We start from the raw sequence: 26,544 nt of genomic DNA, 5'->3' as shown, positions 1-26,544 counted from the left end.
GCAGCACGGGGACATAGCCGAGTTGGTCAGGTTGAGTGGTGATGAGTTTGCTATTTGGATGAATAAAGAAAGTCAAAAGTGTGAAAGATAAAAAACAAAAGGAGGAAGTGTGAAAAGTGAATGGGCCAAATTGAGGTGCATATGAAGACGTATGCTTTCTTCCAATTCATTAAATCGGGCTAATATGAATCAGGTGAATTGAGTTCTGCTTTTGGAAACTGGGTTAAGAAGGGGTGCACCGTTCCTGGAGGTACTGCAATACCAGGTCAATGCGTGGAGTGGACAGAGCAAGCTCTTTTTCCATCTCCCTGTTCTAAAAATCCATTTAATATATGGTCCCCAGATAGGGGACGTATCAGATATTAAACTGATAAGAACAGATGAGATTTCATCCGCAATTTTCAGAATCAAGGTAGCCCCGAAGGCCAGCAGGCCACCACACAAAAGCGCAGTGCCTGGATGATCGCCTCCCGAGCCCAGGAACCACCAGCCACAAGGGGACGTAAGCACCAAAAGGCGCAACAATCCCCGAGGCCGGCGGTCGTGCAAGCCCGGGCCCCTCCCAGCCAAGACCAAGGCAAACCCAATGAAGGGACTACACTTGATCTTAGCCAAAAGGCCGAGAAGCGATAACCAGAATTGGTTTGGGCCTCGAGTGGCACCCTGGCCTATGCCGGACACATCTTAGGGAGAGAGAGCGAGAGGGAGACAAACCCACGCCTACACAAGACATTTTGTCACCCAAGCCAACCCTTGAAAAGGCTGCTTTGCAGAGCCAAAACAAGAAGAATGGTGCGTTTTGCAGCCGCCGCCCACTGCAATGAATCTGAATAACTCCTCCTTTAGGGCGCAAGCAACTCCCCTCCCCCTTGCAGTCTTTCCAATTCACGATACAAAAAGACGGACAGGACAGGTTGCCTGACTTTCCGTCACTGCCACCCTTTGCCATCCTTACCCGTAGAAAGCCCTTTCATCATCCCCAAACCCTAATCTTTTCCCTTTCCTTCCCAGCCCCCAAACCCTGCCCTCTGTACCTTTCTCACCACCCGCTTCCCTTCTCCTGTCATCCCCCTACCACCCGGGAAAAAAAGAGATTGCCCCCTCCTTCCACTAGCCCACCCTCCCACCCAAAGAACAACTTCTTCTGCGCAGCTTGTTTTCTAGGCAGCAGCGCTATTGTGATGTCATCGGGGGGCATTGTGACAAGCCGCCAGTGTTCCGTCTCTTCATGTTGTGCACAGTTCAAACGGAAAATACATCAACAGGCAGACTACAGAAAAGCTTACTATCAAAGGTTAGAGGGGGGCTTTCTCAGAGGGCTTTTTACAGTTTTTCTATTCCCAATTAGCCGTTTAAGTGTACTTATTGAAAGTAGTAATTCTTTCATAGGCCGCCCTTTCTTAGTATTTGACGTTCCTTATATTGCGGTATGAGGCTTCGCAGTAGGTTGCAAACATTCATCACCCATGACTGTCCCCAATTGAGCTCAGAAGCTCAATGTCTATCATGACCTCTCTTTTAGAATGTCCAAGAGCAAGCAAACTATTCCTCCAGGAGAGGGCGCCAACAGACTACTAAAGAGATCATCATTACTCAAAGAAAACCCCAAAAACCAATGCATGATAGGAATAAACAGGTAACTTTCTTTGGAGTGGAAGCGGAGAGATCGCACCAGATGCCAATTCTAGATGTTATCACACCTGTGGTCACTGCAGCAGCAGGTGAATCCACTTTGTCCAAAAGGGATCTATTCCATTCAATTGCAAATGATCTAGATAAGACAGAGAACTGCAGCACGGGGACATAGCCGAGTTGGTCAGGTTGAGTGGTGATGAGTTTGCTATTTGGATGAATAAAGAAAGTCAAAAGTGTGAAAGATAAAAAACAAAAGGAGGAAGTGTGAAAAGTGAATGGGCCAAATTGAGGTGCATATGAAGACGTATGCTTTCTTCCAATTCATTAAATCGGGCTAATATGAATCAGGTGAATTGAGTTCTGCTTTTGGAAACTGGGTTAAGAAGGGGTGCACCGTTCCTGGAGGTACTGCAATACCAGGTCAATGCGTGGAGTGGACAGAGCAAGCTCTTTTTCCATCTCCCTGTTCTAAAAATCCATTTAATATATGGTCCCCAGATAGGGGACGTATCAGATATTAAACTGATAAGAACAGATACTACACTTGATCTTAGCCAAAAGGCCGAGAAGCGATAACCAGAATTGGTTTGGGCCTCGAGTGGCACCCTGGCCTATGCCGGACACATCTTAGGGAGAGAGAGCGAGAGGGAGACAAACCCACGCCTACACAAGACATTTTGTCACCCAAGCCAACCCTTGAAAAGGCTGCTTTGCAGAGCCAAAACAAGAAGAATGGTGCGTTTTGCAGCCGCCGCCCACTGCAATGAATCTGAATAACTCCTCCTTTAGGGCGCAAGCAACTCCCCTCCCCCTTGCAGTCTTTCCAATTCACGATACAAAAAGACGGACAGGACAGGTTGCCTGACTTTCCGTCACTGCCACCCTTTGCCATCCTTACCCGTAGAAAGCCCTTTCATCATCCCCAAACCCTAATCTTTTCCCTTTCCTTCCCAGCCCCCAAACCCTGCCCTCTGTACCTTTCTCACCACCCGCTTCCCTTCTCCTGTCATCCCCCTACCACCCGGGAAAAAAAGAGATTGCCCCCTCCTTCCACTAGCCCACCCTCCCACCCAAAGAACAACTTCTTCTGCGCAGCTTGTTTTCTAGGCAGCAGCGCTATTGTGATGTCATCGGGGGGCATTGTGACAAGCCGCCAGTGTTCCGTCTCTTCATGTTGTGCACAGTTCAAACGGAAAATACATCAACAGGCAGACTACAGAAAAGCTTACTATCAAAGGTTAGAGGGGGGCTTTCTCAGAGGGCTTTTTACAGTTTTTCTATTCCCAATTAGCCGTTTAAGTGTACTTATTGAAAGTAGTAATTCTTTCATAGGCCGCCCTTTCTTAGTATTTGACGTTCCTTATATTGCGGTATGAGGCTTCGCAGTAGGTTGCAAACATTCATCACCCATGACTGTCCCCAATTGAGCTCAGAAGCTCAATGTCTATCATGACCTCTCTTTTAGAATGTCCAAGAGCAAGCAAACTATTCCTCCAGGAGAGGGCGCCAACAGACTACTAAAGAGATCATCATTACTCAAAGAAAACCCCAAAAACCAATGCATGATAGGAATAAACAGGTAACTTTCTTTGGAGTGGAAGCGGAGAGATCGCACCAGATGCCAATTCTAGATGTTATCACACCTGTGGTCACTGCAGCAGCAGGTGAATCCACTTTGTCCAAAAGGGATCTATTCCATTCAATTGCAAATGATCTAGATAAGACAGAGAACTGCAGCACGGGGACATAGCCGAGTTGGTCAGGTTGAGTGGTGATGAGTTTGCTATTTGGATGAATAAAGAAAGTCAAAAGTGTGAAAGATAAAAAACAAAAGGAGGAAGTGTGAAAAGTGAATGGGCCAAATTGAGGTGCATATGAAGACGTATGCTTTCTTCCAATTCATTAAATCGGGCTAATATGAATCAGGTGAATTGAGTTCTGCTTTTGGAAACTGGGTTAAGAAGGGGTGCACCGTTCCTGGAGGTACTGCAATACCAGGTCAATGCGTGGAGTGGACAGAGCAAGCTCTTTTTCCATCTCCCTGTTCTAAAAATCCATTTAATATATGGTCCCCAGATAGGGGACGTATCAGATATTAAACTGATAAGAACAGATACTACACTTGATCTTAGCCAAAAGGCCGAGAAGCGATGACCAGAATTGGTTTGGGCCTCGAGTGGCACCCTGGCCTATGCCGGACACATCTTAGGGAGAGAGAGCGAGAGGGAGACAAACCCACGCCTACACAAGACATTTTGTCACCCAAGCCAACCCTTGAAAAGGCTGCTTTGCAGAGCCAAAACAAGAAGAATGGTGCGTTTTGCAGCCGCCGCCCACTGCAATGAATCTGAATAACTCCTCCTTTAGGGCGCAAGCAACTCCCCTCCCCCTTGCAGTCTTTCCAATTCACGATACAAAAAGACGGACAGGACAGGTTGCCTGACTTTCCGTCACTGCCACCCTTTGCCATCCTTACCCGTAGAAAGCCCTTTCATCATCCCCAAACCCTAATCTTTTCCCTTTCCTTCCCAGCCCCCAAACCCTGCCCTCTGTACCTTTCTCACCACCCGCTTCCCTTCTCCTGTCATCCCCCTACCACCCGGGAAAAAAAGAGATTGCCCCCTCCTTCCACTAGCCCACCCTCCCACCCAAAGAACAACTTCTTCTGCGCAGCTTGTTTTCTAGGCAGCAGCGCTATTGTGATGTCATCGGGGGGCATTGTGACAAGCCGCCAGTGTTCCGTCTCTTCATGTTGTGCACAGTTCAAACGGAAAATACATCAACAGGCAGACTACAGAAAAGCTTACTATCAAAGGTTAGAGGGGGGCTTTCTCAGAGGGCTTTTTACAGTTTTTCTATTCCCAATTAGCCGTTTAAGTGTACTTATTGAAAGTAGTAATTCTTTCATAGGCCGCCCTTTCTTAGTATTTGACGTTCCTTATATTGCGGTATGAGGCTTCGCAGTAGGTTGCAAACATTCATCACCCATGACTGTCCCCAATTGAGCTCAGAAGCTCAATGTCTATCATGACCTCTCTTTTAGAATGTCCAAGAGCAAGCAAACTATTCCTCCAGGAGAGGGCGCCAACAGACTACTAAAGAGATCATCATTACTCAAAGAAAACCCCAAAAACCAATGCATGATAGGAATAAACAGGTAACTTTCTTTGGAGTGGAAGCGGAGAGATCGCACCAGATGCCAATTCTAGATGTTATCACACCTGTGGTCACTGCAGCAGCAGGTGAATCCACTTTGTCCAAAAGGGATCTATTCCATTCAATTGCAAATGATCTAGATAAGACAGAGAACTGCAGCACGGGGACATAGCCGAGTTGGTCAGGTTGAGTGGTGATGAGTTTGCTATTTGGATGAATAAAGAAAGTCAAAAGTGTGAAAGATAAAAAACAAAAGGAGGAAGTGTGAAAAGTGAATGGGCCAAATTGAGGTGCATATGAAGACGTATGCTTTCTTCCAATTCATTAAATCGGGCTAATATGAATCAGGTGAATTGAGTTCTGCTTTTGGAAACTGGGTTAAGAAGGGGTGCACCGTTCCTGGAGGTACTGCAATACCAGGTCAATGCGTGGAGTGGACAGAGCAAGCTCTTTTTCCATCTCCCTGTTCTAAAAATCCATTTAATATATGGTCCCCAGATAGGGGACGTATCAGATATTAAACTGATAAGAACAGATACTACACTTGATCTTAGCCAAAAGGCCGAGAAGCGATAACCAGAATTGGTTTGGGCCTCGAGTGGCACCCTGGCCTATGCCGGACACATCTTAGGGAGAGAGAGCGAGAGGGAGACAAACCCACGCCTACACAAGACATTTTGTCACCCAAGCCAACCCTTGAAAAGGCTGCTTTGCAGAGCCAAAACAAGAAGAATGGTGCGTTTTGCAGCCGCCGCCCACTGCAATGAATCTGAATAACTCCTCCTTTAGGGCGCAAGCAACTCCCCTCCCCCTTGCAGTCTTTCCAATTCACGATACAAAAAGACGGACAGGACAGGTTGCCTGACTTTCCGTCACTGCCACCCTTTGCCATCCTTACCCGTAGAAAGCCCTTTCATCATCCCCAAACCCTAATCTTTTCCCTTTCCTTCCCAGCCCCCAAACCCTGCCCTCTGTACCTTTCTCACCACCCGCTTCCCTTCTCCTGTCATCCCCCTACCACCCGGGAAAAAAAGAGATTGCCCCCTCCTTCCACTAGCCCACCCTCCCACCCAAAGAACAACTTCTTCTGCGCAGCTTGTTTTCTAGGCAGCAGCGCTATTGTGATGTCATCGGGGGGCATTGTGACAAGCCGCCAGTGTTCCGTCTCTTCATGTTGTGCACAGTTCAAACGGAAAATACATCAACAGGCAGACTACAGAAAAGCTTACTATCAAAGGTTAGAGGGGGGCTTTCTCAGAGGGCTTTTTACAGTTTTTCTATTCCCAATTAGCCGTTTAAGTGTACTTATTGAAAGTAGTAATTCTTTCATAGGCCGCCCTTTCTTAGTATTTGACGTTCCTTATATTGCGGTATGAGGCTTCGCAGTAGGTTGCAAACATTCATCACCCATGACTGTCCCCAATTGAGCTCAGAAGCTCAATGTCTATCATGACCTCTCTTTTAGAATGTCCAAGAGCAAGCAAACTATTCCTCCAGGAGAGGGCGCCAACAGACTACTAAAGAGATCATCATTACTCAAAGAAAACCCCAAAAACCAATGCATGATAGGAATAAACAGGTAACTTTCTTTGGAGTGGAAGCGGAGAGATCGCACCAGATGCCAATTCTAGATGTTATCACACCTGTGGTCACTGCAGCAGCAGGTGAATCCACTTTGTCCAAAAGGGATCTATTCCATTCAATTGCAAATGATCTAGATAAGACAGAGAACTGCAGCACGGGGACATAGCCGAGTTGGTCAGGTTGAGTGGTGATGAGTTTGCTATTTGGATGAATAAAGAAAGTCAAAAGTGTGAAAGATAAAAAACAAAAGGAGGAAGTGTGAAAAGTGAATGGGCCAAATTGAGGTGCATATGAAGACGTATGCTTTCTTCCAATTCATTAAATCGGGCTAATATGAATCAGGTGAATTGAGTTCTGCTTTTGGAAACTGGGTTAAGAAGGGGTGCACCGTTCCTGGAGGTACTGCAATACCAGGTCAATGCGTGGAGTGGACAGAGCAAGCTCTTTTTCCATCTCCCTGTTCTAAAAATCCATTTAATATATGGTCCCCAGATAGGGGACGTATCAGATATTAAACTGATAAGAACAGATACTACACTTGATCTTAGCCAAAAGGCCGAGAAGCGATAACCAGAATTGGTTTGGGCCTCGAGTGGCACCCTGGCCTATGCCGGACACATCTTAGGGAGAGAGAGCGAGAGGGAGACAAACCCACGCCTACACAAGACATTTTGTCACCCAAGCCAACCCTTGAAAAGGCTGCTTTGCAGAGCCAAAACAAGAAGAATGGTGCGTTTTGCAGCCGCCGCCCACTGCAATGAATCTGAATAACTCCTCCTTTAGGGCGCAAGCAACTCCCCTCCCCCTTGCAGTCTTTCCAATTCACGATACAAAAAGACGGACAGGACAGGTTGCCTGACTTTCCGTCACTGCCACCCTTTGCCATCCTTACCCGTAGAAAGCCCTTTCATCATCCCCAAACCCTAATCTTTTCCCTTTCCTTCCCAGCCCCCAAACCCTGCCCTCTGTACCTTTCTCACCACCCGCTTCCCTTCTCCTGTCATCCCCCTACCACCCGGGAAAAAAAGAGATTGCCCCCTCCTTCCACTAGCCCACCCTCCCACCCAAAGAACAACTTCTTCTGCGCAGCTTGTTTTCTAGGCAGCAGCGCTATTGTGATGTCATCGGGGGGCATTGTGACAAGCCGCCAGTGTTCCGTCTCTTCATGTTGTGCACAGTTCAAACGGAAAATACATCAACAGGCAGACTACAGAAAAGCTTACTATCAAAGGTTAGAGGGGGGCTTTCTCAGAGGGCTTTTTACAGTTTTTCTATTCCCAATTAGCCGTTTAAGTGTACTTATTGAAAGTAGTAATTCTTTCATAGGCCGCCCTTTCTTAGTATTTGACGTTCCTTATATTGCGGTATGAGGCTTCGCAGTAGGTTGCAAACATTCATCACCCATGACTGTCCCCAATTGAGCTCAGAAGCTCAATGTCTATCATGACCTCTCTTTTAGAATGTCCAAGAGCAAGCAAACTATTCCTCCAGGAGAGGGCGCCAACAGACTACTAAAGAGATCATCATTACTCAAAGAAAACCCCAAAAACCAATGCATGATAGGAATAAACAGGTAACTTTCTTTGGAGTGGAAGCGGAGAGATCGCACCAGATGCCAATTCTAGATGTTATCACACCTGTGGTCACTGCAGCAGCAGGTGAATCCACTTTGTCCAAAAGGGATCTATTCCATTCAATTGCAAATGATCTAGATAAGACAGAGAACTGCAGCACGGGGACATAGCCGAGTTGGTCAGGTTGAGTGGTGATGAGTTTGCTATTTGGATGAATAAAGAAAGTCAAAAGTGTGAAAGATAAAAAACAAAAGGAGGAAGTGTGAAAAGTGAATGGGCCAAATTGAGGTGCATATGAAGACGTATGCTTTCTTCCAATTCATTAAATCGGGCTAATATGAATCAGGTGAATTGAGTTCTGCTTTTGGAAACTGGGTTAAGAAGGGGTGCACCGTTCCTGGAGGTACTGCAATACCAGGTCAATGCGTGGAGTGGACAGAGCAAGCTCTTTTTCCATCTCCCTGTTCTAAAAATCCATTTAATATATGGTCCCCAGATAGGGGACGTATCAGATATTAAACTGATAAGAACAGATACTACACTTGATCTTAGCCAAAAGGCCGAGAAGCGATAACCAGAATTGGTTTGGGCCTCGAGTGGCACCCTGGCCTATGCCGGACACATCTTAGGGAGAGAGAGCGAGAGGGAGACAAACCCACGCCTACACAAGACATTTTGTCACCCAAGCCAACCCTTGAAAAGGCTGCTTTGCAGAGCCAAAACAAGAAGAATGGTGCGTTTTGCAGCCGCCGCCCACTGCAATGAATCTGAATAACTCCTCCTTTAGGGCGCAAGCAACTCCCCTCCCCCTTGCAGTCTTTCCAATTCACGATACAAAAAGACGGACAGGACAGGTTGCCTGACTTTCCGTCACTGCCACCCTTTGCCATCCTTACCCGTAGAAAGCCCTTTCATCATCCCCAAACCCTAATCTTTTCCCTTTCCTTCCCAGCCCCCAAACCCTGCCCTCTGTACCTTTCTCACCACCCGCTTCCCTTCTCCTGTCATCCCCCTACCACCCGGGAAAAAAAGAGATTGCCCCCTCCTTCCACTAGCCCACCCTCCCACCCAAAGAACAACTTCTTCTGCGCAGCTTGTTTTCTAGGCAGCAGCGCTATTGTGATGTCATCGGGGGGCATTGTGACAAGCCGCCAGTGTTCCGTCTCTTCATGTTGTGCACAGTTCAAACGGAAAATACATCAACAGGCAGACTACAGAAAAGCTTACTATCAAAGGTTAGAGGGGGGCTTTCTCAGAGGGCTTTTTACAGTTTTTCTATTCCCAATTAGCCGTTTAAGTGTACTTATTGAAAGTAGTAATTCTTTCATAGGCCGCCCTTTCTTAGTATTTGACGTTCCTTATATTGCGGTATGAGGCTTCGCAGTAGGTTGCAAACATTCATCACCCATGACTGTCCCCAATTGAGCTCAGAAGCTCAATGTCTATCATGACCTCTCTTTTAGAATGTCCAAGAGCAAGCAAACTATTCCTCCAGGAGAGGGCGCCAACAGACTACTAAAGAGATCATCATTACTCAAAGAAAACCCCAAAAACCAATGCATGATAGGAATAAACAGGTAACTTTCTTTGGAGTGGAAGCGGAGAGATCGCACCAGATGCCAATTCTAGATGTTATCACACCTGTGGTCACTGCAGCAGCAGGTGAATCCACTTTGTCCAAAAGGGATCTATTCCATTCAATTGCAAATGATCTAGATAAGACAGAGAACTGCAGCACGGGGACATAGCCGAGTTGGTCAGGTTGAGTGGTGATGAGTTTGCTATTTGGATGAATAAAGAAAGTCAAAAGTGTGAAAGATAAAAAACAAAAGGAGGAAGTGTGAAAAGTGAATGGGCCAAATTGAGGTGCATATGAAGACGTATGCTTTCTTCCAATTCATTAAATCGGGCTAATATGAATCAGGTGAATTGAGTTCTGCTTTTGGAAACTGGGTTAAGAAGGGGTGCACCGTTCCTGGAGGTACTGCAATACCAGGTCAATGCGTGGAGTGGACAGAGCAAGCTCTTTTTCCATCTCCCTGTTCTAAAAATCCATTTAATATATGGTCCCCAGATAGGGGACGTATCAGATATTAAACTGATAAGAACAGATACTACACTTGATCTTAGCCAAAAGGCCGAGAAGCGATAACCAGAATTGGTTTGGGCCTCGAGTGGCACCCTGGCCTATGCCGGACACATCTTAGGGAGAGAGAGCGAGAGGGAGACAAACCCACGCCTACACAAGACATTTTGTCACCCAAGCCAACCCTTGAAAAGGCTGCTTTGCAGAGCCAAAACAAGAAGAATGGTGCGTTTTGCAGCCGCCGCCCACTGCAATGAATCTGAATAACTCCTCCTTTAGGGCGCAAGCAACTCCCCTCCCCCTTGCAGTCTTTCCAATTCACGATACAAAAAGACGGACAGGACAGGTTGCCTGACTTTCCGTCACTGCCACCCTTTGCCATCCTTACCCGTAGAAAGCCCTTTCATCATCCCCAAACCCTAATCTTTTCCCTTTCCTTCCCAGCCCCCAAACCCTGCCCTCTGTACCTTTCTCACCACCCGCTTCCCTTCTCCTGTCATCCCCCTACCACCCGGGAAAAAAAGAGATTGCCCCCTCCTTCCACTAGCCCACCCTCCCACCCAAAGAACAACTTCTTCTGCGCAGCTTGTTTTCTAGGCAGCAGCGCTATTGTGATGTCATCGGGGGGCATTGTGACAAGCCGCCAGTGTTCCGTCTCTTCATGTTGTGCACAGTTCAAACGGAAAATACATCAACAGGCAGACTACAGAAAAGCTTACTATCAAAGGTTAGAGGGGGGCTTTCTCAGAGGGCTTTTTACAGTTTTTCTATTCCCAATTAGCCGTTTAAGTGTACTTATTGAAAGTAGTAATTCTTTCATAGGCCGCCCTTTCTTAGTATTTGACGTTCCTTATATTGCGGTATGAGGCTTCGCAGTAGGTTGCAAACATTCATCACCCATGACTGTCCCCAATTGAGCTCAGAAGCTCAATGTCTATCATGACCTCTCTTTTAGAATGTCCAAGAGCAAGCAAACTATTCCTCCAGGAGAGGGCGCCAACAGACTACTAAAGAGATCATCATTACTCAAAGAAAACCCCAAAAACCAATGCATGATAGGAATAAACAGGTAACTTTCTTTGGAGTGGAAGCGGAGAGATCGCACCAGATGCCAATTCTAGATGTTATCACACCTGTGGTCACTGCAGCAGCAGGTGAATCCACTTTGTCCAAAAGGGATCTATTCCATTCAATTGCAAATGATCTAGATAAGACAGAGAACTGCAGCACGGGGACATAGCCGAGTTGGTCAGGTTGAGTGGTGATGAGTTTGCTATTTGGATGAATAAAGAAAGTCAAAAGTGTGAAAGATAAAAAACAAAAGGAGGAAGTGTGAAAAGTGAATGGGCCAAATTGAGGTGCATATGAAGACGTATGCTTTCTTCCAATTCATTAAATCGGGCTAATATGAATCAGGTGAATTGAGTTCTGCTTTTGGAAACTGGGTTAAGAAGGGGTGCACCGTTCCTGGAGGTACTGCAATACCAGGTCAATGCGTGGAGTGGACAGAGCAAGCTCTTTTTCCATCTCCCTGTTCTAAAAATCCATTTAATATATGGTCCCCAGATAGGGGACGTATCAGATATTAAACTGATAAGAACAGATTTTTGATTTAACAGCATCTTTATTATCATGCACTACTCACAAAAAGGTAACAAACCGTGTACAGTGCCGCAGCCCCGTACACACAGAACTATACAATCCTTCTTACATAGCCATAGAGTACGACGCACTAAACTATGCATCACACTCCTATGCTTATCCATAACACTCAAGCTGAAAGAAAAAGTTAGACAATAAATAACGACGAACCGGCGATTGGGGGATGGGGGTAGGGGAAAAGGGGGATAGGTTGGGGAAATCACAGGCCCGAAGCTTTATTGAAAGACGCACATAACGGGAAAAGGAGGGAGGGGGCATGGAAGAGGTCTAAACCTCCTCCTCGGCGCTGTCGTCCGGACTGTCCATGATGGAATAGTCTCTGAGCAGGCTGTGGATCAGCTTGCGGCAATCCTGGATAGACATCCTCTCCCTCTTCAAGATGAGCCGGTTCCTGGCGACCCAAATAGCGTCCTTAAAGCAGTTCATAAGGCGCCAAGCCTCCTGGATGGCTCCAACGGTGTGAGTCCCAGGGAAGAGTCCATAAAGTACGGAATGGTACGATAGGCTCCCTCTGGGGACGGAGTTCCTCAGGTCATCCTCCAGGGCAACCAACAGGCGCTGTGCGAAACGGCAGTCCCAAAAGGCGTGCAGCGATGTTTCCTCCACGAAGGGGCACCTTGGGCAGTACCGGGTTTTGCACAGGTTCCGGGCGTGCATGAATGACCGGACGGGCAGTCCGCCCTGTATCGCCATCCATGACAAGTCCTTGTGCCCGTTGGTCAATCCAGCCGATGACACGTTTGTCCAAACAGTCTCCAGTGTGTCGTGATGAAGTCCTGGAATGTTCTCCATTTCGTCCTTGGCTCTGATGAGTTTGTGGATAGTCTTTGGCTTCCACAAATCAGGCTTCAGTCCCTCCAGTTGGTGTTCCCTCACAAACCGAACCACGTCTCCGTAGAACCATGGCGCCGTCCAGTTGTAGGGGAAGGAGCTGTCCCACTTGTCCCAGCCTAACCGTCTCCAAAGGGGGAGCAGGAAGAAGCGAGACATGGACCCACCCGCGGAACCTCTCTTGACTCGCAGAGTTCGGCGAACGCAGTCACATACGAAGGAGGATCGCAGGAGGGTGGGGATATCGGGTACGCCCTTCCCACCCTTGCGAGGATCCTTGTACATGATGCTCCGCTTTACTCTGTCCATCTTGGATCCCCAGACAAAACGAAACACCGTCCTGGTAATGGCCCTGCACACGGTGGCAAGGGGGGGCCAGGCCTGGGCCGTGTACTGCAGCACGGGCAGTACCTCGTTACGCAGGACCAGTGCTTTGCCCTCACAGGTGAGGCGTCTGAGGCTCCACAGACCGATCCGTTGGGTGATCTTGGTCAAGCGTTCCTCCCAGGACTTGAGGGCTGCTCCTTCCTTCCCGAACCAGACTCCAAGAACCTTGATGAAATCCGGCTGGATGCTGAAAGGGAAGGGGGCGGAAGAGGCCGGCTGCCAGTCCCCGAAGAGCATGGCTTCCGACTTCCCGCAGTTGACTTTGGCTCCCGAAGCCCGTCCAAAGGTCTCACAGGTCTGGACGAGGGTGTCGACTGAGCGCCGGTCCGCGCAGAAGACGGTCACGTCGTCCATGTAGAGCGAGCACTTGACCTCGAAGCGTTCTGGTCCTGGTGCGGTGATCCCTCTGATCTCTCCATTCCGCCGGATAGCCTCTGCAAAGAGTTCTATAACACAAACAAAAAGAAGAGGTGACAGAGGACAGCCTTGTCTGACCCCTGAGAGGACCGGGAAGGGGTCAGTCTTCCAGCCGTTCACCAACACCGAGCTGTGAATATCAAAATACATTAGTTGGACATACAAGCAAAACATGTTACCCAAACCTAACCTGTGCAGAGCTTTGCCCAGGAACTCATGGGAAACACGGTCGAAGGCCTTTTCCTGATCCAACGAGATCAGGGCTGCGTGCACCCGGCGGGCTTTGATGTACTCGACCGTGTCCCGCATGAGAGCCAGGCTGTCTGCGATGCGACGTCCGGGGATGCCGCAGGTCTGGTCCGGGTGGATGATCCGTCCGATAACAGTCTTCAATCTCGTTGCCATCGTCTTGGCCAGGATCTTGTAGTCGACGTTCAGAAGGGTGATGGGACGCCAATTCTTCAGGTCGCACCTCTCTCCTTTACGCTTGTACAGGATCGTGACCATTCCTTCCCTCAGAGATGGAGGCATTCTGCCCTCCACCACCATCTCCTCATACAGCCCTAACAGGTCCGGACAGATTAGGTCTCCCAGCGCTACATAGAGCTCTGCTGGGAGGCCGTCACTGCCCGGTGTCCTGCCAGAACTAAAGGATTTGGCAGCCGAGAGCAGCTCGTCCACCGTCAGAGGAACATCCATGGCCGCCGCGTCTGCAGGGTCAAGATGGTTAGTGATACCTGACAGGAACTTATCGGCGGCCTCGGGGTCAGTAGTCTTGCGGGCGTAGAGTTCGCTGTAGAAGTCGCTGACGACCTTCATCACGTTCTCTTTCCCGCGTCGCATGTTTCCACTCTCGTCTCGTAGTTCATTCATGGGCGTGTGACCGGCGTGGAGTTTCCTGAAAAAGAACGAGTTACATTTCTCACCCTTCTCCAGGTTCTCCACTTTGGAACGGAAGACAATTCGCTCGGACTCCTCCTCGAAGTGCCTTTTCAGGCTCCTCTTAGTCTCCTCCAGCTCCTCTCTCACGTCCCAGCCGCATCGAAGAAGGTCCTGCAGGGAACGCAGCTCACGCTGGAGTCTCCTGAAGTCCCTCCTCTTCAGACACGCCTGTTGTTGACTCTTTGCCTGAAAGAAGAAACGGAACTCGAGTTTAACGTATTCCCACCAGTCAGAAACAGACTGGAAGCCCGCCTTGTAGGCCCGCCACGTGGAGTAGGCAGCTCTAAGCTCCTCCAGAATCTCACCCTTTTCCAGCAGAGAGCAGTTCAGCTTCCAGGAGCCCGGGCCAATGGGGAAGCCATGGCCCAGCACACCTTGAAAGTGAATGGCTCTGTGGTCAGAGAAGAAGCAGGGGACCATCGAGTGCCCACTCCGCCCAACCGCCCGAGAGGTAAACACAAAGTCAATCCTGGAACGCAGCGAGCCATCGGATCGGCACCATGAATAGTTCACGGATCCGTGTCCGATGGAGCCAACAACGTCCACAAGAGAGGCTTCGGTCACCATCTCAATGAGCAGTTTGGATGTGACGTCCAACTTGGCAGCCGTTCCAGAACTGCGTCCATCCTCCTCAATCGGGCAGTTGAAATCCCCGGCCATCACTACCGTCCTGGCGGTAGCGAGCTGAGGGCGCAGGGCTTGGAGGAGCTCCAGTCGATCGCTCTTCACAGGAGAAGCATACACATTGATGAACCTGACAGGTTCTCCCGCCCAGGTGCCATCCACGAGCAGTAACCTGCCGCAGACGATTTCCTGAACAGAGTCCAATGTGAAGGCGCTTCCCCTGATCAGCACGGCGACCCCCGCGGACCTACAGTCGCCCCCGCCAGACCAGTAGGATGGGCCATGGGTCCACTCCCTGGCCAGATGGTTGAAGGACCTAGAGGAGGGAAGGGAGCATTCCTGCAGGAAAAATACATCACTAGACTGAGTGTTAAGGAACGCAAAAATTGTCTGACGTCGGAACTTGTCTCTGATGCTCCTAACATTAATGGAAAAGATGTTAATGTTAGCAGTCATTGGAGGAAAGAGAAAGTTAGAGCAGGCGGTGTGCCTTAGTTACCACTCCGGTCGGGCGGTTCTTCCTCTTTGGCACCTGCTGGTAAGGGTATCTCCAGCAGACCCTCTTCTGCTAGCTGATCAAGCAGGGATGGTGCCTCAGTGGCTTCCGACTCCTCCATTTCTTCTTCGGCCACAAGGGACTCCACCATCTGCTCCAACACGTCCGGTTCTGGGAGGAGGCCATCCTCCTCTTCCTGGGGTGGGTTAAGGTCCACAATGAACAGCTTGGAAGGTTCTGCGACAGGACTATCTTCCACCTTCCTTTTCCTTTGGCCTGTACCTGAGGAGACAAGAGCTGGAAAATCCTCCTCGGTGAAAAGTGCAAGAGTGCTGAGGCCCTCTGCTCTCATGGTCTGGGGAGGGAGAGTGGGCTTTGGGGGGGGGGTGAGGAGACCAGCTGAGGAGTAGGGAAATGAGGTGGAGGTAGTGGAATCCTCAGTAGGGTTGGCCGGGGGGGGAGGGGTTTGGACAGGGGTGACAGGGGGGGGGACCAGGGAGGGGGCAGCAGTTTTCTTACCCTTCTTTTCCCTGGACTCCGTGGCTGCTGGGGCATCGGCTGGAGCCACGGTCGCCGGGTTCTTGGCCGCCTTGTCCTTGGCCTCTGTGGCCTTGGTCGTAGCTGCCTTGGTCGACGAAGCTGTGACTACCCGATACTGGGTCGCCGCGGCAACCCTTGCCCAGGATTTCTCCCGCTGTGGGCAGTCCTTGTAAAGGTGGTCCGCCTGTCCACATAGGTTGCAAGTCTTCTTCTTTGGGCAGTCCTTGGAGCTGTGTCCTGTCACCCGGCAAACCCTGCAGGCGTCCTCCTTGCAGGTCTTCATCGAATGCCCTTTCCCGCCACATTTCCTGCAGTTGTGTGGCATGTCCGGGTAGTAGATGAGACCATAGGAGTTTCCCAGAGAGAATGTCGGGGGCAGGTGCTGGAGACCATCCTCGGATGCTGGTTCCCTGTAGAGTCGGACGGTTACTGACCACTTACCCGTCCAGAATCCGTTGCCGTTAAGGATGTGGGATGGCTCCCTCACCACTGTGCAGAGATGTCCCAGGAACGTGGAGATGTCTCTTCCTGGGGTGTGCGGGTTCCGCATGGAGACCGTGATCCTCTTCTCATCCCTCTGTATAGGACAGGATCCTAAAAAAGAATGAAAAGGGGAGTCCGGCATCGCTGCGTTCATCGCCTCCCAGTATCTCCTGCAGGCATTCACCGTGGCAAAGGTTACCAGAAAAATGCCAGTCATGAAGGTCTGGACACTCAGGGTTTCCGCCCTGGAGAAGCCCTGATCCAGAATCATCTTCTTGCAGAACACGTCGCTGGACATGTCCGGCAACCTACCATCCACCGCCTTTAGCTTCAGGGCGACCGTCTGCCGCATCCAAGGCTCCAGGGTTGGAGCCTTTTCAGGCGGCGTCCGGGCTCCCTCCGGCTGGCTGGCGTCGGAGGTAGGGGCCTCTTGGGCCGAAGAAGCCTCTGGATGAGCCTTCCTGGAGGTCCCTGGGTCCTGAGCCTTCCTGGCTGCCTTCTCTGGCTTGCTTGCCATGGCTGGTTCCTGCTTGAGTTCCCGGAGCTGGATCTTGGATTCTTCTCCGGGTGTCTTCTCCCGCTGTGTTCCTCCTCGAAGTTCCTCTGGTCTCCCCAAGTCTTCTCCGAGCCTTCGTCTTCTTGCTTCTTTCTGCCAAGCTCTTCTTCCGTCCGATCTCCCTCTTTCGGTCTCGGCTGGGCTTCGGAGCTTGTCTCCCTGATCGTATCTCGTCAAGTGTAGCTAGCTCAGTTTGTTCTGATAAGAACAGATACTACACTTGATCTTAGCCAAAAGGCCGAGAAGCGATCTGATAAGAACAGATACTACACTTGATCTTAGCCAAAAGGCCGAGAAGCGATAACCAGAATTGGTTTGGGCCTCGAGTGGCACCCTGGCCTATGCCGGACACATCTTAGGGAGAGAGAGCGAGAGGGAGACAAACCCACGCCTACACAAGACATTTTGTCACCCAAGCCAACCCTTGAAAAGGCTGCTTTGCAGAGCCAAAACAAGAAGAATGGTGCGTTTTGCAGCCGCCGCCCACTGCAATGAATCTGAATAACTCCTCCTTTAGGGCGCAAGCAACTCCCCTCCCCCTTGCAGTCTTTCCAATTCACGATACAAAAAGACGGACAGGACAGGTTGCCTGACTTTCCGTCACTGCCACCCTTTGCCATCCTTACCCGTAGAAAGCCCTTTCATCATCCCCAAACCCTAATCTTTTCCCTTTCCTTCCCAGCCCCCAAACCCTGCCCTCTGTACCTTTCTCACCACCCGCTTCCCTTCTCCTGTCATCCCCCTACCACCCGGGAAAAAAAGAGATTGCCCCCTCCTTCCACTAGCCCACCCTCCCACCCAAAGAACAACTTCTTCTGCGCAGCTTGTTTTCTAGGCAGCAGCGCTATTGTGATGTCATCGGGGGGCATTGTGACAAGCCGCCAGTGTTCCGTCTCTTCATGTTGTGCACAGTTCAAACGGAAAATACATCAACAGGCAGACTACAGAAAAGCTTACTATCAAAGGTTAGAGGGGGGCTTTCTCAGAGGGCTTTTTACAGTTTTTCTATTCCCAATTAGCCGTTTAAGTGTACTTATTGAAAGTAGTAATTCTTTCATAGGCCGCCCTTTCTTAGTATTTGACGTTCCTTATATTGCGGTATGAGGCTTCGCAGTAGGTTGCAAACATTCATCACCCATGACTGTCCCCAATTGAGCTCAGAAGCTCAATGTCTATCATGACCTCTCTTTTAGAATGTCCAAGAGCAAGCAAACTATTCCTCCAGGAGAGGGCGCCAACAGACTACTAAAGAGATCATCATTACTCAAAGAAAACCCCAAAAACCAATGCATGATAGGAATAAACAGGTAACTTTCTTTGGAGTGGAAGCGGAGAGATCGCACCAGATGCCAATTCTAGATGTTATCACACCTGTGGTCACTGCAGCAGCAGGTGAATCCACTTTGTCCAAAAGGGATCTATTCCATTCAATTGCAAATGATCTAGATAAGACAGAGAACTGCAGCACGGGGACATAGCCGAGTTGGTCAGGTTGAGTGGTGATGAGTTTGCTATTTGGATGAATAAAGAAAGTCAAAAGTGTGAAAGATAAAAAACAAAAGGAGGAAGTGTGAAAAGTGAATGGGCCAAATTGAGGTGCATATGAAGACGTATGCTTTCTTCCAATTCATTAAATCGGGCTAATATGAATCAGGTGAATTGAGTTCTGCTTTTGGAAACTGGGTTAAGAAGGGGTGCACCGTTCCTGGAGGTACTGCAATACCAGGTCAATGCGTGGAGTGGACAGAGCAAGCTCTTTTTCCATCTCCCTGTTCTAAAAATCCATTTAATATATGGTCCCCAGATAGGGGACGTATCAGATATTAAACTGATAAGAACAGATACTACACTTGATCTTAGCCAAAAGGCCGAGAAGCGATAACCAGAATTGGTTTGGGCCTCGAGTGGCACCCTGGCCTATGCCGGACACATCTTAGGGAGAGAGAGCGAGAGGGAGACAAACCCACGCCTACACAAGACATTTTGTCACCCAAGCCAACCCTTGAAAAGGCTGCTTTGCAGAGCCAAAACAAGAAGAATGGTGCGTTTTGCAGCCGCCGCCCACTGCAATGAATCTGAATAACTCCTCCTTTAGGGCGCAAGCAACTCCCCTCCCCCTTGCAGTCTTTCCAATTCACGATACAAAAAGACGGACAGGACAGGTTGCCTGACTTTCCGTCACTGCCACCCTTTGCCATCCTTACCCGTAGAAAGCCCTTTCATCATCCCCAAACCCTAATCTTTTCCCTTTCCTTCCCAGCCCCCAAACCCTGCCCTCTGTACCTTTCTCACCACCCGCTTCCCTTCTCCTGTCATCCCCCTACCACCCGGGAAAAAAAGAGATTGCCCCCTCCTTCCACTAGCCCACCCTCCCACCCAAAGAACAACTTCTTCTGCGCAGCTTGTTTTCTAGGCAGCAGCGCTATTGTGATGTCATCGGGGGGCATTGTGACAAGCCGCCAGTGTTCCGTCTCTTCATGTTGTGCACAGTTCAAACGGAAAATACATCAACAGGCAGACTACAGAAAAGCTTACTATCAAAGGTTAGAGGGGGGCTTTCTCAGAGGGCTTTTTACAGTTTTTCTATTCCCAATTAGCCGTTTAAGTGTACTTATTGAAAGTAGTAATTCTTTCATAGGCCGCCCTTTCTTAGTATTTGACGTTCCTTATATTGCGGTATGAGGCTTCGCAGTAGGTTGCAAACATTCATCACCCATGACTGTCCCCAATTGAGCTCAGAAGCTCAATGTCTATCATGACCTCTCTTTTAGAATGTCCAAGAGCAAGCAAACTATTCCTCCAGGAGAGGGCGCCAACAGACTACTAAAGAGATCATCATTACTCAAAGAAAACCCCAAAAACCAATGCATGATAGGAATAAACAGGTAACTTTCTTTGGAGTAGAAGCGGAGAGATCGCACCAGATGCCAATTCTAGATGTTATCACACCTGTGGTCACTGCAGCAGCAGGTGAATCCACTTTGTCCAAAAGGGATCTATTCCATTCAATTGCAAATGATCTAGATAAGACAGAGAACTGCAGCACGGGGACATAGCCGAGTTGGTCAGGTTGAGTGGTGATGAGTTTGCTATTTGGATGAATAAAGAAAGTCAAAAGTGTGAAAGATAAAAAACAAAAGGAGGAAGTGTGAAAAGTGAATGGGCCAAATTGAGGTGCATATGAAGACGTATGCTTTCTTCCAATTCATTAAATCGGGCTAATATGAATCAGGTGAATTGAGTTCTGCTTTTGGAAACTGGGTTAAGAAGGGGTGCACCGTTCCTGGAGGTACTGCAATACCAGGTCAATGCGTGGAGTGGACAGAGCAAGCTCTTTTTCCATCTCCCTGTTCTAAAAATCCATTTAATATATGGTCCCCAGATAGGGGACGTATCAGATATTAAACTGATAAGAACAGATACTACACTTGATCTTAGCCAAAAGGCCGAGAAGGCGATAACCAGAATTGGTTTGGGCCTCGAGTGGCACCCTGGCCTATGCCGGACACATCTTAGGGAGAGAGAGCGAGAGGGAGACAAACCCACGCCTACACAAGACATTTTGTCACCCAAGCCAACCCTTGAAAAGGCTGCTTTGCAGAGCCAAAACAAGAAGAATGGTGCGTTTTGCAGCCGCCGCCCCACTGCAATGAATCTGAATAACTCCTCCTTTAGGGCGCAAGCAACTCCCCTCCCCCTTGCAGTCTTTCCAATTCACGATACAAAAAGACGGACAGGACAGGTTGCCTGACTTTCCGTCACTGCCACCCTTTGCCATCCTTACCCGTAGAAAGCCCCTTTCATCATCCCCAAACCCTAATCTTTTCCCTTTCCTTCCCAGCCCCCAAACCCTGCCCTCTGTACCTTTCTCACCACCCGCTTCCCTTCTCCTGTCATCCCCCTACCACCCGGGGAAAAAAAGAGATTGCCCCCTCCTTCCACTAGCCCACCCTCCCACCCAAAGAACAACTTCTTCTGCGCAGCTTGTTTTCTAGGCAGCAGCGCTATTGTGATGTCATCGGGGGGCATTGTGACAAGCCGCCAGTGTTCCGTCTCTTCATGTTGTGCACAGTTCAAACGGAAAATACATCAACAGGCAGACTACAGAAAAGCTTACTATCAAAGGTTAGAGGGGGGCTTTCTCAGAGGGCTTTTTACAGTTTTTCTATTCCCAATTAGCCGTTTAAGTGTACTTATTGAAAGTAGTAATTCTTTCATAGGCCGCCCTTTCTTAGTATTTGACGTTCCTTATATTGCGGTATGAGGCTTCGCAGTAGGTTGCAAACATTCATCACCCATGACTGTCCCCAATTGAGCTCAGAAGCTCAATGTCTATCATGACCTCTCTTTTAGAATGTCCAAGAGCAAGCAAACTATTCCTCCAGGAGAGGGCGCCAACAGACTACTAAAGAGATCATCATTACTCAAAGAAAACCCCAAAAACCAATGCATGATAGGAATAAACAGGTAACTTTCTTTGGAGTGGAAGCGGAGAGATCGCACCAGATGCCAATTCTAGATGTTATCACACCTGTGGTCACTGCAGCAGCAGGTGAATCCACTTTGTCCAAAAGGGATCTATTCCATTCAATTGCAAATGATCTAGATAAGACAGAGAACTGCAGCACGGGGACATAGCCGAGTTGGTCAGGTTGAGTGGTGATGAGTTTGCTATTTGGATGAATAAAGAAAGTCAAAAGTGTGAAAGATAAAAAACAAAAGGAGGAAGTGTGAAAAGTGAATGGGCCAAATTGAGGTGCATATGAAGACGTATGCTTTCTTCCAATTCATTAAATCGGGCTAATATGAATCAGGTGAATTGAGTTCTGCTTTTGGAAACTGGGTTAAGAAGGGGTGCACCGTTCCTGGAGGTACTGCAATACCAGGTCAATGCGTGGAGTGGACAGAGCAAGCTCTTTTTCCATCTCCCTGTTCTAAAAATCCATTTAATATATGGTCCCCAGATAGGGGACGTATCAGATATTAAACTGATAAGAACAGATTTTTTGATTTAATGAAGCTTTCCAAAGCACCGCAAAAAATGCATGACCGAAGTCACACCAAAAACAGTGCAAAGGCTAGGATTCGTGTGGACCCCTCCGTGAGGAGAGGGTCCCCAAAAATCAACCCCGTCCCTCCGAGCCAGAAGGCCACAGCAAGGGTCAGGGATCTTCGGTGCTCCCCCAAGCCGAAGCCTGGTTGAGCCTTGTCGTTGCTCCCAGCGTCCATCCAGGCATCTTACCCAAGTGGAGTAGAGAGCTACTAGTTGTTGGTTTCGCAGCCGAAACTGCCCGGACCGTCAACCGGTGTTGGTTTCTCAGCCCAAGGCTAACCGGACCTCCAACCGGGTGTTGGTTTCTCAGCCGAAGCTGACCCGGACCTCCAACCGGGTGTTGGTTTCTCAGCCGAAGCTGACCCGGACCTCCAACCGGGTGTTGGTTTCTCAGCCGAAGCTGACCCGGACCTCCAACCGGGTGTTGGTTTCTCAGCCAAAGCTGACCCGGACCTCCAACCGGGTGTTGATTTCTCAGCCCAAAGCTGAACGGACCTCCGACCATGATTATAAAAATTTCCCTTCCTAGCCAGAAGGCCGGGATAGGGTAATATGCTCAAAAAGTATGAAAAGGCAAGGTACGGTGTGCTACAGAGCCCAAGGCTTGCCGGGGGTCCCAAGCCAGCAAGCTCAGACTCACTCCAGGGTCGTCAGTCCTGGGGCACGTTGTACCATAGCCCCCCACCCTTACTCAGTCTAATAGCCTCGATCCTGGTAGGGCCATGTTTTCCACTAGATGAATATACTATCCACCCAGAGTACTAGCAAGCGCAACCTTCCAGTGTGCATTGTATCATTGTACTAAGGTGGCCTGGAGCTTAAACCACCTCTTCGAACAACACTACACTTGATCTTAGCCAAAAGGCCAAGAAGCGATAACCAGAATTGGTTTGGGCCTCGAGTGGCACCCTGGCCTATGCCGGACACATCTTAGGGAGAGAGAGCGAGAGGGAGACAAACCCACGCCTACACAAGACATTTTGTCACCCAAGCCAACCCTTGAAAAGGCTGCTTTGCAGAGCCAAAACAAGAAGAATGGTGCGTTTTGCAGCCGCCGCCCACTGCAATGAATCTGAATAACTCCTCCTTTAGGGCGCAAGCAACTCCCCTCCCCCTTGCAGTCTTTCCAATTCACGATACAAAAAGACGGACAGGACAGGTTGCCTGACTTTCCGTCACTGCCACCCTTTGCCATCCTTACCCGTAGAAAGCCCTTTCATCATCCCCAAACCCTAATCTTTTCCCTTTCCTTCCCAGCCCCCAAACCCTGCCCTCTGTACCTTTCTCACCACCCGCTTCCCTTCTCCTGTCATCCCCCTACCACCCGGGAAAAAAAGAGATTGCCCCCTCCTTCCACTAGCCCACCCTCCCACCCAAAGAACAACTTCTTCTGCGCAGCTTGTTTTCTAGGCAGCAGCGCTATTGTGATGTCATCGGGGGGCATTGTGACAAGCCGCCAGTGTTCCGTCTCTTCATGTTGTGCACAGTTCAAACGGAAAATACATCAACAGGCAGACTACAGAAAAGCTTACTATCAAAGGTTAGAGGGGGGCTTTCTCAGAGGGCTTTTTACAGTTTTTCTATTCCCAATTAGCCGTTTAAGTGTACTTATTGAAAGTAGTAATTCTTTCATAGGCCGCCCTTTCTTAGTATTTGACGTTCCTTATATTGCGGTATGAGGCTTCGCAGTAGGTTGCAAACATTCATCACCCATGACTGTCCCCAATTGAGCTCAGAAGCTCAATGTCTATCATGACCTCTCTTTTAGAATGTCCAAGAGCAAGCAAACTATTCCTCCAGGAGAGGGCGCCAACAGACTACTAAAGAGATCATCATTACTCAAAGAAAACCCCAAAAACCAATGCATGATAGGAATAAACAGGTAACTTTCTTTGGAGTGGAAGCGGAGAGATCGCACCAGATGCCAATTCTAGATGTTATCACACCTGTGGTCACTGCAGCAGCAGGTGAATCCACTTTGTCCAAAAGGGATCTATTCCATTCAATTGCAAATGATCTAGATAAGACAGAGAACTGCAGCACGGGGACATAGCCGAGTTGGTCAGGTTGAGTGGTGATGAGTTTGCTATTTGGATGAATAAAGAAAGTCAAAAGTGTGAAAGATAAAAAACAAAAGGAGGAAGTGTGAAAAGTGAATGGGCCAAATTGAGGTGCATATGAAGACGTATGCTTTCTTCCAATTCATTAAATCGGGCTAATATGAATCAGGTGAATTGAGTTCTGCTTTTGGAAACTGGGTTAAGAAGGGGTGCACCGTTCCTGGAGGTACTGCAATACCAGGTCAATGCGTGGAGTGGACAGAGCAAGCTCTTTTTCCATCTCCCTGTTCTAAAAATCCATTTAATATATGGTCCCCAGATAGGGGACGTATCAGATATTAAACTGATAAGAACAGATACTACACTTGATCTTAGCCAAAAGGCCGAGAAGCGATAACCAGAATTGGTTTGGGCCTCGAGTGGCACCCTGGCCTATGCCGGACACATCTTAGGGAGAGAGAGCGAGAGGGAGACAAACCCACGCCTACACAAGACATTTTGTCACCCAAGCCAACCCTTGAAAAGGCTGCTTTGCAGAGCCAAAACAAGAAGAATGGTGCGTTTTGCAGCCGCCGCCCACTGCAATGAATCTGAATAACTCCTCCTTTAGGGCGCAAGCAACTCCCCTCCCCCTTGCAGTCTTTCCAATTCACGATACAAAAAGACGGACAGGACAGGTTGCCTGACTTTCCGTCACTGCCACCCTTTGCCATCCTTACCCGTAGAAAGCCCTTTCATCATCCCCAAACCCTAATCTTTTCCCTTTCCTTCCCAGCCCCCAAACCCTGCCCTCTGTACCTTTCTCACCACCCGCTTCCCTTCTCCTGTCATCCCCCTACCACCCGGGAAAAAAAGAGATTGCCCCCTCCTTCCACTAGCCCACCCTCCCACCCAAAGAACAACTTCTTCTGCGCAGCTTGTTTTCTAGGCAGCAGCGCTATTGTGATGTCATCGGGGGGCATTGTGACAAGCCGCCAGTGTTCCGTCTCTTCATGTTGTGCACAGTTCAAACGGAAAATACATCAACAGGCAGACTACAGAAAAGCTTACTATCAAAGGTTAGAGGGGGGCTTTCTCAGAGGGCTTTTTACAGTTTTTCTATTCCCAATTAGCCGTTTAAGTGTACTTATTGAAAGTAGTAATTCTTTCATAGGCCGCCCTTTCTTAGTATTTGACGTTCCTTATATTGCGGTATGAGGCTTCGCAGTAGGTTGCAAACATTCATCACCCATGACTGTCCCCAATTGAGCTCAGAAGCTCAATGTCTATCATGACCTCTCTTTTAGAATGTCCAAGAGCAAGCAAACTATTCCTCCAGGAGAGGGCGCCAACAGACTACTAAAGAGATCATCATTACTCAAAGAAAACCCCAAAAACCAATGCATGATAGGAATAAACAGGTAACTTTCTTTGGAGTGGAAGCGGAGAGATCGCACCAGATGCCAATTCTAGATGTTATCACACCTGTGGTCACTGGCAGCAGCAGGTGAATCCACTTTGTCCAAAAGGGATCTATTCCATTCAATTGCAAATGATCTAGATAAGACAGAGAACTGCAGCACGGGGACATAGCCGAGTTGGTCAGGTTGAGTGGTGATGAGTTTGCTATTTGGATGAATAAAGAAAGTCAAAAGTGTGAAAGATAAAAAACAAAAGGAGGAAGTGTGAAAAGTGAATGGGCCAAATTGAGGTGCATATGAAGACGTATGCTTTCTTCCAATTCATTAAATCGGGCTAATATGAATCAGGTGAATTGAGTTCTGCTTTTGGAAACTGGGTTAAGAAGGGGTGCACCGTTCCTGGAGGTACTGCAATACCAGGTCAATGCGTGGAGTGGACAGAGCAAGCTCTTTTTCCATCTCCCTGTTCTAAAAATCCATTTAATATATGGTCCCCAGATAGGGGACGTATCAGATATTAAACTGATAAGAACAGATACTACACTTGATCTTAGCCAAAAGGCCGAGAAGCGATAACCAGAATTGGTTTGGGCCTCGAGTGGCACCCTGGCCTATGCCGGACACATCTTAGGGAGAGAGAGCGAGAGGGAGACAAACCCACGCCTACACAAGACATTTTGTCACCCAAGCCAACCCTTGAAAAGGCTGCTTTGCAGAGCCAAAACAAGAAGAATGGTGCGTTTTGCAGCCGCCGCCCACTGCAATGAATCTGAATAACTCCTCCTTTAGGGCGCAAGCAACTCCCCTCCCCCTTGCAGTCTTTCCAATTCACGATACAAAAAGACGGACAGGACAGGTTGCCTGACTTTCCGTCACTGCCACCCTTTGCCATCCTTACCCGTAGAAAGCCCTTTCATCATCCCCAAACCCTAATCTTTTCCCTTTCCTTCCCAGCCCCCAAACCCTGCCCTCTGTACCTTTCTCACCACCCGCTTCCCTTCTCCTGTCATCCCCCTACCACCCGGGAAAAAAAGAGATTGCCCCCTCCTTCCACTAGC

The 26,544-nt window shown here is 48.8% G+C and overlaps 12 non-coding genes and 2 pseudogenes across 12 annotated transcripts; all 14 read right to left on the bottom strand.

Moving 5' to 3' along the window:
• Positions 1–228: 228 nt before the first annotated feature.
• On the bottom strand, positions 229–412 carry LOC142292450 (U2 spliceosomal RNA). The gene has a single exon (XR_012750611.1). It is a non-coding gene; the product is annotated as a U2 spliceosomal RNA (small nuclear RNA).
• Positions 413–2,018: 1,606 nt separating this feature from the next.
• Positions 2,019–2,209, bottom strand: LOC142292859 (U2 spliceosomal RNA). Its single transcript, XR_012750877.1, has one exon. It is a non-coding gene; the product is annotated as a U2 spliceosomal RNA (small nuclear RNA).
• A 1,387-nt stretch (positions 2,210–3,596) lies between these two features.
• LOC142292858 (U2 spliceosomal RNA) lies at positions 3,597–3,787 on the bottom strand. Its single transcript, XR_012750876.1, has one exon. It is a non-coding gene; the product is annotated as a U2 spliceosomal RNA (small nuclear RNA).
• Positions 3,788–5,174: 1,387 nt separating this feature from the next.
• On the bottom strand, positions 5,175–5,365 carry LOC142292851 (U2 spliceosomal RNA). Its single transcript, XR_012750870.1, has one exon. It is a non-coding gene; the product is annotated as a U2 spliceosomal RNA (small nuclear RNA).
• Positions 5,366–6,752: 1,387 nt separating this feature from the next.
• Positions 6,753–6,943, bottom strand: LOC142292850 (U2 spliceosomal RNA). The gene has a single exon (XR_012750869.1). It is a non-coding gene; the product is annotated as a U2 spliceosomal RNA (small nuclear RNA).
• Positions 6,944–8,330: 1,387 nt separating this feature from the next.
• On the bottom strand, positions 8,331–8,521 carry LOC142292849 (U2 spliceosomal RNA). Its single transcript, XR_012750867.1, has one exon. It is a non-coding gene; the product is annotated as a U2 spliceosomal RNA (small nuclear RNA).
• Positions 8,522–9,908: 1,387 nt separating this feature from the next.
• LOC142292842 (U2 spliceosomal RNA) lies at positions 9,909–10,099 on the bottom strand. The gene has a single exon (XR_012750860.1). It is a non-coding gene; the product is annotated as a U2 spliceosomal RNA (small nuclear RNA).
• A 1,387-nt stretch (positions 10,100–11,486) lies between these two features.
• On the bottom strand, positions 11,487–11,690 carry LOC142293141 (U2 spliceosomal RNA; annotated as a pseudogene).
• Positions 11,691–17,147: 5,457 nt separating this feature from the next.
• LOC142292675 (U2 spliceosomal RNA) lies at positions 17,148–17,275 on the bottom strand (annotated as a pseudogene).
• A 1,387-nt stretch (positions 17,276–18,662) lies between these two features.
• LOC142292830 (U2 spliceosomal RNA) lies at positions 18,663–18,853 on the bottom strand. The gene has a single exon (XR_012750849.1). It is a non-coding gene; the product is annotated as a U2 spliceosomal RNA (small nuclear RNA).
• A 1,387-nt stretch (positions 18,854–20,240) lies between these two features.
• On the bottom strand, positions 20,241–20,432 carry LOC142293092 (U2 spliceosomal RNA). Its single transcript, XR_012751101.1, has one exon. It is a non-coding gene; the product is annotated as a U2 spliceosomal RNA (small nuclear RNA).
• A 1,390-nt stretch (positions 20,433–21,822) lies between these two features.
• LOC142293195 (U2 spliceosomal RNA) lies at positions 21,823–22,020 on the bottom strand. The gene has a single exon (XR_012751183.1). It is a non-coding gene; the product is annotated as a U2 spliceosomal RNA (small nuclear RNA).
• A 2,270-nt stretch (positions 22,021–24,290) lies between these two features.
• LOC142292819 (U2 spliceosomal RNA) lies at positions 24,291–24,481 on the bottom strand. The gene has a single exon (XR_012750838.1). It is a non-coding gene; the product is annotated as a U2 spliceosomal RNA (small nuclear RNA).
• Positions 24,482–25,869: 1,388 nt separating this feature from the next.
• Positions 25,870–26,060, bottom strand: LOC142292807 (U2 spliceosomal RNA). Its single transcript, XR_012750827.1, has one exon. It is a non-coding gene; the product is annotated as a U2 spliceosomal RNA (small nuclear RNA).
• Between the last annotated feature and the right edge of the window lie 484 nt (positions 26,061–26,544).

Source organism: Anomaloglossus baeobatrachus, chromosome 2 (genome assembly GCF_048569485.1).
Source record: "Anomaloglossus baeobatrachus isolate aAnoBae1 chromosome 2, aAnoBae1.hap1, whole genome shotgun sequence".
Lineage (NCBI taxonomy): Eukaryota > Metazoa > Chordata > Amphibia > Anura > Aromobatidae > Anomaloglossus > Anomaloglossus baeobatrachus.
Note: the sequence above shows the minus strand (reverse complement) of the source record. Positions and strands in the feature narration are given on the sequence as shown.